Here is an 11,133-nt window from a genome sequence, read left to right as displayed (position 1 = left end):
AACCAAATTACCACCCATTCATATTTTTTTGTTTATGAAATAACATTTATTATGTGATCAGATGTTGAATTTTGACTAGTCACAATAGTTAAGAAATCACAAAGTCTGTCCAAATAACTCTGCATTTTGTGCCAGAGGCAAAGATTAAGATTCAAATTCTCAAAACAGAATAAAGGATATAAAAACTGACCACCCACTCATATTAACCCTAAATGTAAATGGCTTAAACTCAACAATCAAGCATCATAAATTAGTAGACTGGATTAAAAAATGAAACCCATCTAATTGTTTCCTACAGGAGACATATCTCATCAACAAAGATCAGTGGAAACTATATCTCATGGATTTTAATTTTTTTTGTTAGTTCCATCTCTTCAAAATACTTTGTCCTGATCAAATTGTTCAGTAACTCATAGATGATACAGTAACATCATTTTCTTCAAAAAGGTTCTTGATTTTTTCATTCCTTCAGTGACACATTAGTCATTTAGTAGCATGTTACTTAACTTCACGGTGTTGTTAATTTCTTTTTTTTTCTTCTTGTTGTTAATTATGTTTTGTGGCTTTTCATTTAAGGGCATGTATAGTAGCTGTGTAACGGAGACTGTCATATCTAGTAACATGTCATTTAACTTCATGGCATTGTAAATTTCTATTTTTCTTTCTCTTATTGATTTTGTATTGACTTTTCTTTTAAGGGGATGTATAGAAACTGTGTAATGGAGACTATCATATCCAAATGTGAGGATACAATGCAGTATGCATCTCTACTTCCAGACAAAGATGGATTCCCACTGAAACGGTTTACTATATTTTGACAATAGGATGCTCGACTCTCTATCATTGTCCATACCTACAACGGTGGACATATGATTGTGTATGAAGAACTATAATATGCTAATTATATAGGGGAACTCATTGAGGGGAGAAGATGTTGGGGAGGGGATAAGGGAAATCCCATGATCTATGGAACTGTATCATAAAATGATAGTAATAAAAAGAAGTAAAATTTTAAAAAATAATAAAATAAAATAATACATATAAACTAATATGTTAATCAATTGTAAGTGAACTTTTTAAACATGTATTTATTTTTATTAGAAAGGCAGATTTATAGACAAGTAGAGACAGAGAAAGATCCTCAATGCACTGGTTCATTCCCAAATGACCGCAACAACCGGATACCAACCAATCCAAAGCTGGGAGCTTCTTCCAGGTCTCCCACAAGCATGCAGGGTCCCAAAGACCTGGGCCATCCTCTACTGCTTTCCTGTCATCTGTTAAAACCAACTTTAGATCTTGGATCAGAACACCCACCCAGGCATCATCAGTCATGAAATCTCTGAATGGCTTAGCATGAAATATGATTCAGTGAGACTCTTCACAGACCCTCTGTGGTGAAAACAAGTATTGCCCCTGGGTAGCACAGCCAGTGTAGGCATCGCTCAAAATATCTCTGCAAGCAGCAGTCTTTAGGAAACACCTTTGCAGCCAGATTTCAACCCTGGCAAGAAAATCACTTGAGTGGCTTGAAAGTCACACTTCCCGAGACCAGCAAGGGCCCCTAGCCTGATCCTCTGCTCATTCTTCAGATGTGGGACCTACTTGGCTGTCTCCAGGAGTCGGATTCATCCCCTGAAGAGAAATGACTAGCCTTTCTGAGTTTTCCCAAGGCTCTTATGAAACCCAGGATCACAGCTGTGCAAGGATGCAGAGTTAGCAAACGGGGGGGGGGGGGGAAACCTGGGCAGGGAAGGGACCTCCCCCTCTGACTTCCAGTTGGCTAAGGGCAAGACCAGAGTGGGAGTGGAACCAAAGGGCATCCACTTAGCCAAGGAGGCCAGGGCTTCTGGGGACCTTTTACTTCACACCTGGGTCCTGAGGACAAAGACCCTGGCCTTAGGCATTCGTGCTTAAATCCTGGCTCTGGAATCTCCTAGCTGTGTGAATTCAAGCAGTCTTATTCTCTTTTATGTTTTCAGATATCTATGTTTTATCACACGTGTCCACAGGACACTTACTCTAAGTTACATGCGTACACTGTAAAGCTAGACTGTCTCAAGTTCAACCCCAGCTTCTCCCACATAGTAGCTAGTGGCCTTGGGTCAGCTACCTGAACTCTGTAAGCTCCCTTTTCTTCAACTTGAGTAGCTATGTCTATTTTTTTTACATTTTATTATTATTATTATCATCATTTTATAATACAGTCTCATAGACTTATGGTATTTCCCTTATCTCTGCCCCAACTTCCCCCCACAACCTAGTTCCTCTATATCATTACTCAAGTATAGTTCCTCATACACAGTCATATGTCCATCATTGCAGGCATGGACAATGGCAGAGGGTCCAGCATCCTATTGTCAAGATACAGTAACCAGTTTTGTTGTAAGTCCATCTTTGTCTGGAAGTAGAGATGCATACTACATTGTATCCTCACATCTGGATGTTAGTCTCCATTTCGCAGATACTGTACATCCCCTCAAATGAAAAGTCATAGTACAAAATCAACAACAGAAAGAAAAATAGAAATTTACAATGCCATGAAGTTAAATGACATGTTACTAGATATGATAGTCTCCATTACACAGCTACTATACATGCCCTTAAATGAAAAGCCACAAAACATAATTAACAACACCGTGAAGTTAAATAACATGCTACTAAATAACTAACATGTAGCTGAAGGAATGAAAAAATCAAGAACCTTCTTGAAGAAAATGATGCTACTGTATGATCTACAAGTCATTGAATGATTTAATCAGCAGAAAGTGTTTTGAAGAGATGAAAGTAACCGAAAACATCAAAACCCATGTGATATAGTTTCCGCTGATTCTTGTTGGTGAACTGTGTCTCTTCTAGACAATAAATAGATGGGTTTTGTTTTTTAATCCAGTCTACTAATCTATGACGTTTGATTGAGCTTAAGCCATTTACATTCAGAGTTTAAAATGTATGGGTTGTACTTTGGTCCTGTCATTTAGGAATGCAATAAAGCAAATCAAGACTGATATATCAGAGATTAAGAACACAGTAGAGCAAATTAAAAGTACAGTGGAGAGTCTCCAAAGTAGGATGAAGCAAGCAGAAGAAAGAATCTCAGAATTGGAAGATATTTTCTGTCATCAAGGGGAAGCAAACAAAAAGCTGGAAGCTGAGCTGGATCAGGCCAAAAAAAAAAAAAAAAGTCGGTATGTTTAAATGAGATAAACTAAGCACTCTGCACACTTCTTTGCACATTGAAGTGCTTACTGATTGTTGGCTGAGCCTGTCATATGGATATAGGAGGAAACGAGATGATGACAACATGGTTCCAACCTTGAAGTTGTTTTAGAAAAGCCCAGTGGAGTTGTGAGAGACAAACAGGGAAGCCATTGTAACCACAATTAATCCAGTAGCAGATAGAACGTTAGTTCAACAGTCAGATCTCCTCTGGGGTGGTTAAGGCTCAGGGGAGGGCTAGCAGGGAAAACTCACTTCGTCTGAAGGATGACTCAGAGCTCCCCGTGTGAACACCAAGGCGTGGAGCTGGACCGACACAGAGCTTCACGGCTCAGAGCCTGCTGCTGCTTAGGGGGTACGGGCAACTGACTCCTTCTGCAGTCAGAAGAGGTGGTGGCAGCCACAGGGACAGGGTGGCCCAACAATTGGGAAGAGCTCAGCTTCCAGGTCCACAATGCCCAGGGCTGAACCCTGACCTGGCCAGCTCTGTTCCTTGGTGTCCCCCTCTGTCCATCGGGGCATGCTTCCAGCTCACCTGGTCTTTCAGAGGATTAGACAGATTCATGCCCAGGAAGTACCCGGCACAGTGGCAAATACGAGGCATGAAGCTAACTAACCGATTGTCCTCCCTGAGCACAGGATCACAGGCCTGCGGAGGGCAGAAGGATGGTGAAGGGTGTTGTAAAGGTTCCCTTCCCATCCCTTCATAGGGAGAAGAACCAGGCAGATGCCAGCTCATGCTGCATGGGAGTGGGTGGGACGCAGAGAGCTGACTGGCGCAGGACTGGTCCCCGCCCATGGCTTCCTGCACCACACGACGCAATCGCATGCTGCAGAGCATGGGTCTGAAGTCACTACCAGCCTGTCAGGAGTAGCTTCCCAGCAGGCTCAGCTCAGCTGAGGGACGCCCCTGGTCACCCACCCCAGAGGAAAACAAAGCGTAGCAGGATACCCTGGAAAATACTTATTTGCATGTCCAAGTTGCTGTGCACCAAATAAACCTCCACCAGTCTGTTTTTCCAGTCTGGTTTTCCAATCTTGACTGAGATAAAAGCCAAAACAGTAACCGGATTATCAAAGTAAAGCCGGTGCATTTCCCAAACAGTGAACGATGCACTGGAGAATTTGGGGCTTTCTCACTCTCTGCAGTATTTTTTTTTTTCTTTGTAACATTTAGTTTATTTGAAAGACAAAGTTACAGAGAAAGAGAGATCTTCCACCTGCTGGTTTAGTCCCCAAAAGGCCTCAACAGCTGGGGTTGGATCACAAAGCTGGGAAGCAGAAGTTTCATCTAGGTCTCCAACACAGGTGCAGGGCCCAAGCATCGGGGCCATCCATCCTTACTGCTTACCCAGGCACATCTAGCAAGGAGCTGGATCAGAAGTAGAACACCTGGGCCCAGCGTGGTAGCCTAGTGGCTAAGTCCTTTCCTTGTGGGCCCGGCACCATGGCCTAGCAGCTAAAATCCTCGCCTTGAATGCTCCGGGATGCCAATGTGAGCACTGGTTCAAATCCCGGCTGCTCCACTTCCCATCCAGCTCCCTGCTTGTGGCCTGGGAAAGCAGTCGGGAACGACCCAAAGCCTTGGGACCCTGCGCTCATGTGGGAGACCTGGAAAGAAGCTCCTGGCTCCTGGCTTTGGATTGGTTTAGTTCAAGTCATTGCAGCCACCTGAGGAGTGAATCACCAGATGAAACATCTTTCTTTCTGTCTCTTTTCCTTTCTGCATATCTGACTTTCCAATACCTTCCTCGCAGGATCCATGGGCGTCAGAGCAACAGCCAGGAGCCCTGAGCAGTCCGCAGAAACAGAAGAACAGTAAACTTCCTTCGGGACTAGGGAGGGGAGCTTTCTCTGTTCCTTGCCTGGTTCCAACTTTGGGTTCCCATCCTCTCTTGCAATGACCACCAGGATCGCTCCAGAAACCCCTCAAAGCAAACAGACAATCAAAACTTTAGAATAGATAGAGAACAACAAGGAAAGCTTGGAATCAGACAGGAAACGGTCAGCGGGGATTCACTTATACCATACTAGGTGGGACACAAAGATTGGTTACTCCTCACTAGGGTATTGAGGATTTCTCTGCACGCCCCTCCTAAAACTGTTCTGCACCTAAACTGTTGACATATGTCTTGTTAGAGTTTTAAGCCAGTCTAGACTACCCGGAAAAAAACAAAAGCCAAGTTCAGCAAAATTATGCTTCAATGCTATATAATGCTAAATACTATAATGAAAATAGACATGAGACAGCTGAATAGTAATCTATAGCCAGTTTAAGGTGTATAGAACCTGATCATGTATAAACTAAAATTGAAATATCAACGAAGGTGTCACAGGATGTGGTAAAGAACTTGCATTTTTTTTTAAACATGTTGGTTACTCAATTCTATGTCAATTTATTCCATAACATTGTAAATTGTTGCTGATGTTAGGTTGGGGCTTTTAATTGATGGGGCTGATACTCTGCTGGCTCTACCTTCAGACCAGAGATGGTCTCTCCAACAAGCCATTGAATTTGGACAATAAGATGCTGGAATCTATGCTTGGTATATGCTTGCAATGAAAAAGTCTCAACTGATCTTGAAATGTGGTAATGCAACAAGGTGGAGGAATCCACTATGGGGTGAGGGTTAAGTAGCACATTGTGCCAGTACCCATAAAACTGTGTCACATAATGCAATGTAATTAATAAAAAAAGAAAAAAAAGAAAAAAGAACAACAATAAAAAAGTGAACCATCAGGATTCAAACTGGTCCTCATATAAGATGCCAACATCTCAGATGGCAAGTTTACCAACAATTCCACAACACCAGCACCTTCTCTCTACAACACTGAAATTATTTTAAAGATTTATTTATTTTATTACAAAGTCAGATATAGAGAGAGGAGGAGAGACAGAGAGGAAGATCTTCCGTCCGATGATTCACTCCCCAAGTGAGCACAATGGCCAGTGCTGCGCCAATCCAAAGCCAGGAACCAGGAACCTCTTTCACGTCTCCCACGCGGGTGCAGTGTCCCAAAGATTTGGGCCGTCCTCAACTGCTTTCCCAGGCCACAAGCAGGGAGCTGGATGGGAAGTGGAGCTGCCGGGATTAGAACCGGCGCCCATATGGGATCCCAGTGCGCTCAAGGCGAGGACTTTAGCTGCTAGGCCACCATGCTGGGCCTACAATACTGAAATTTAACAACTAAGCAGTGCTATCCTTTGCTTTCATCACTGAATTTTATACAATATCTGTTTGTTGGGAAATATTGAATCAGCCAATAATACGAGTAATGTGAGAGAAGTCAGCAACATAGCTACTTATTATTAATGAACACCCTTCAAAATGGCCAGTTTTTTCAATTAACATTAACTCTAACTTTGCTTTGTCTACACATTGTACAAATGTGACGGCCGAATGCACTCACGGGTTAGCAGGAGCCTGCCTGGGTGCACTCAGTGTTGTATTGCCCTCTTGTGGCGAATATGAAAAACTGCAGTTTGTAGATTTCTTTTCCTCTCCCAGTCTTAAAATTATTTTTCCAAGCCTTGTGAATTGCTTCAAATAAACAGATAGTCAAGTTCATAAATGGGCCACATTGCTATTAAATAAAAAATATGAGTTGTAGATCTCATCTTCCTGGATTCAAATTCCAGCTCTACCAACAAACCAGTTAGGAAATCCCAGGATAGCTCCTGGGACAGAGGCTGTAAACCCAGTTATCCGTAAAATGAGGATATGACAGAGGCCAGTGCCACAGTCCATTAAGTAGCACATTGCGCCTCCACCTGCACCCACAGAGATCACGGTGCGAGTTCCAGCTGCTCACTTCTGATCCAGCTCCTTGCTAATATGCCTGGGAATGCGGTGGAAGATGACCCGTCCTTGGGCCCACGCACCCACGTGGGGGACCAGATGGAGTTCCTGGCTCCCAGTTTCAATTTGGACCAGTTCCAATGCAGTCATTGGAAGACTGAACCACTTTCTGTCTCTCTCCTATTTCTGTGACTCTTTCAAATAAATCTTTTTTTTTTATATAATTTTTTTCTTTTTATTGTATTGTTGACAATCTTTACATAGTTAATTACAGTTAAAGGAAAAAGAAGAAAAAAAAGAAAAAAAGAAAAAAAAAGGTTCAGGGGGATAGGAAAGTGGGCAATGCCATTATGTCCATATTGTTTCCATCATGCATCTGAGGTAAAGGGGGACATTGAGGGAGAAGCCCCACCCGGTTTCCCGCCCACCCCAAGTCCCGGATGTGGGGCATGCTCCGAGATATGTGCCCAAGTGGTGCTAATAGTTCTCCAGTTATGAATCGCTGCCAGTTTCGCTCGATGAGGTCGTCCACTGATTGACATGGTCCATCATAAAGTCTCCGTTTGCCCCATAATTTGCTGCCAACATATAGCTGAGATGAATGACTGTCCCGTTCTGTCTTCTGTCTTTTCTTGGTTAGAGTTCTGAGTCCAGCAATTCGATTGGGGAGATCTCCAAAGATACTTTGAGGTCTTCCCAGATTAGTTTTTTGTATGTTCTAGCAAGCACAGGGCCCGGCACAGTCCATCACCTGATCAGCTGGTGGTTGCAACTGCTGGGTTGGTTCTGTTTTCAGTCCCACGTTGCACTGGAACCAATGGGTGTTGCAGTCCAGTCTGGTTCGGCCCTTACATCAACCAGTGGGAGCTACAGCCTTGCCGGGGCGACCCACAATAACCCCCACCAAGCCCGCCCCCTACCCTGGTTAGCCAGTATGTGTAGCAGAAGACCAGCCTGTCCCCCATCCCATTTGGCTCTGGTACTTGTCAATGGGTATTAAAGCTTAGTTCTATCTAATCAACTCAACCATCCAGCTCTTACGGATGTTGTTGAGTGCCTTTCTATCTAGCCATCCCAGCCCCCGTCCTAGTTTTCATGCCCTCCCGTGGGAATATGATCCAGGAAGGGGGAACCCACTTTTCCCTCCCAGGTCTCTCTGTCCCGGTTTATGCACTCTTTAGGTGGTCCTGTGATTTGACTTGACAGAATTAGTCCCCAGTGCCAGCTTCTGCCAGCTGATGCTGCGGCCCTGATCTAGTCCACATGCAGCACACAGGTGTTATAGCCTTGCTTAGTCGGGTCTGTCTCTATCCCAGCCAACACTCTCCAGTGGGAGTAGCTGACCGGCGAGGGGACCAGCCCCTTAATCCCCCCACCAGCTCTGCCCCTTCCTTCCTGGATCTCACGTGTGCTGGATGGGTGCTGCATTCATATCCAGTACAGGCAACCATGCCCTGGCATTCCATAATGTGTACTGGTTTTGTCGCAACCAAACCCGGCCCATCCCACACTCTGGTCTGGCGATCGGATTTGCCAGTGGTTGACATGAACTGATTCAGCCTGATCTGCTCCTGACCCATGCTGAATGTATGCCAGTGGGAAACTTAAATCTTTTTTTTATTATTCCAAATACAAAAGTGTTAGTTTCAAAGATTTGACAGTTAAAATAAAGAGGGATAAGGGCCTGGCGGCGTGGCCTAGCAGCAAAAGTCCTCACCTTGAACGCACTGGGATCCCATATGGGCGTCAGTTCTAATCCCGGCAGCTCCACTTCCCATCCAGCTCCCTGCTTCTGGCCTAGGAAAGCAGTTGAGGACGGCCCAAATCTTTGGGACCCTGCACCCATGTGGGAGACCTGGAGGAGGTTCCTGGGCTCCTGGCTTTGGATTGGCGCAGCACTGGCCGTTGCGGCTTACTTGGGGAGTGAATCATTGGAAGGAAGATCTTTGCTGGGGTCCGTGCAGTAGGTGTGGATGACATGAAGTTGTGAAGAGAACAGTTCCCCTGCTTGGCAGGGCCTGGGGGAGCTTCAAGTTGTTTGGCGGGGTCCGGCGGATTTCTCTCTGACCACCTTGACACAGTTTCACCCCCTTTCGCATGGACACTCAACCACCCCACTAAGAATGTTGTAATCTGTTGAAGCATTGTTTGCCCCTGTGAGATGGCTTTTGCAACCAACATGAGCTTGAGAGTCAATGTTATTGATAATGTCTTGGCGAGTGGGCCTTTAACTGCACACAGGAGTACAATTAAGCCCATGCCGTTTCTAGACACCTTATTGTGTGCCTACCCATTGCCCTGAAATCTGGCCCAAACATTTAGCATGCTTTCTGGGAAATGGCTTGATAAGAATTTTGCAAACTAGTAGAAGTGATGAGAGTAAGGGCTGAAACTGCAATGACAAAAAGTATAACTACTGGGACCCTAAAGGCCATCCGGATATTGTGATCCTAAAGGCTGAGCTTGCAGGCCTAATGGCCAACTAATGTCAATGACCCCAATCAACCAAGGCCCCAGACTTTTTAACCCATACATAATTCAAGATAGGGGCCTGGTTGTCACACGCGGCACCAAGGATAAAACCCAGACTTGAGGAGAGCAGGTGGGGACTGGCAAGCCGAGATAAATAAGGAATGTGGAATCCTCCCTCATTCATCTCTCAAGAAGTTGTAAATTGTGCCCCCTTGAAGCTATGTCAAACTGCCTCTAAGGAAAACTTTGTAATTGTACTGCTTTGGGCCACACTCCGTGGCTGAGTGGATGCAACACCATGACGTAAAAGTTCTGTGCCAGAGTTTGTGACTGCTTCTGTATAAATAAAGCGGACAGCTTTCTCGCATGGTCCATAATGATCTTGGAATTGTAGTGGTCCATCTCCTTCTTTCTACGCCTATTTCACGCACCCTTCTCGAGCTCAGCTGGAGCTGAACTCCGGCAGATCTTCCTCTCTGCCTCTCCTCCTTTCTATATATCTGACTTTGTAATAAAAATAAATAAATCTTCCAAAAAAATTAGAGAGATAAAAAGAGAGCTTGCATCTGCTAGTTCACTCCCCTAATGGCTACAATGGCCAAGCTTGGGCCAGGCTGAAATCAGGAGGCAGAGACCCAGCAAGGTCCCCCCTAGGGTGCAAGGACCTGAGCACTTGGGCCATCTTCTGCTGCTTTCCCTACACAGGAGCAGGGAGCTGGATCGAAAGTGCAGCAGTTGGAACTCAAACGTGGCATTCATATGGGGCACTATTGGTGCATGTGGCGGCTGACTGCGCTGAACCACAACGCTGATCCCTAAGCTAGCTTTTCTATAACGTGCAAGAGAAACCACTTCAGCATTCACAGTATTAGTATACAAAAAAGGAATCAAATGTGGATTTCCTGAGAAGGGTTTAGGTGTAAGGTAACTTACACACAGCTTCATGATAAAGGACTGAACGGCACCGCCACTTAGGGCCTCTGTAGCAAACAGCCCTTCCCGAGAACACAGGCTTAGGCCACTCAAACAACCACGTAAAGGAATATGGTCACCTCTTCCAGGACACCAGGGGCTACCCTTCTAAACAGAGAGGAGTTCACAGTCCTGAGGTATGCCTGGTATGGAGATGTTGCTGGGGGAAAGCAGGAAATTTTGCTGAAGTGAAACAATGAAGTCCCCTAGAAACTCCACCTGAAGTTTCTCAAGCCAAACACTTCCCTGGGCAGAGGTGGGACCGGCCAGGCATTTCAAATCACAAAGGCCCGCAATCTAAAGCATTCCAAATCCTCAACTTGCCAAATGCCAGTGGAAAAGTTCATGCCATGGAACTTCCTTCATAAAAATATTGTTTAAGATTGCTTTCAGCTTATATGAATAAATTATACATGAATTTATATGAATTCTGTGCTTATACCTGGATCCCCTTTTGAAGACATCTCACAATGTATGTGGAAATATTTCAAAATAAAATAAAAACTCCAAGACACTAGCAGTCTCGAGCATTTTCAAAAGGGATATTCAACCGGGATCCTCCAAAGATTTCTGCTGATCACCGGGACTTTTTTTTTTTTTTAAGATTTTATTATTATTGGAAAGCCGGATATACAGAGAGGAGGAGAGACAGAGAGGAAGATCTTCCATC

Source organism: Ochotona princeps, chromosome 1, assembly GCF_030435755.1.
Source record: "Ochotona princeps isolate mOchPri1 chromosome 1, mOchPri1.hap1, whole genome shotgun sequence".
Lineage (NCBI taxonomy): Eukaryota > Metazoa > Chordata > Mammalia > Lagomorpha > Ochotonidae > Ochotona > Ochotona princeps.
This window is presented reverse-complemented; position numbering follows the sequence as displayed.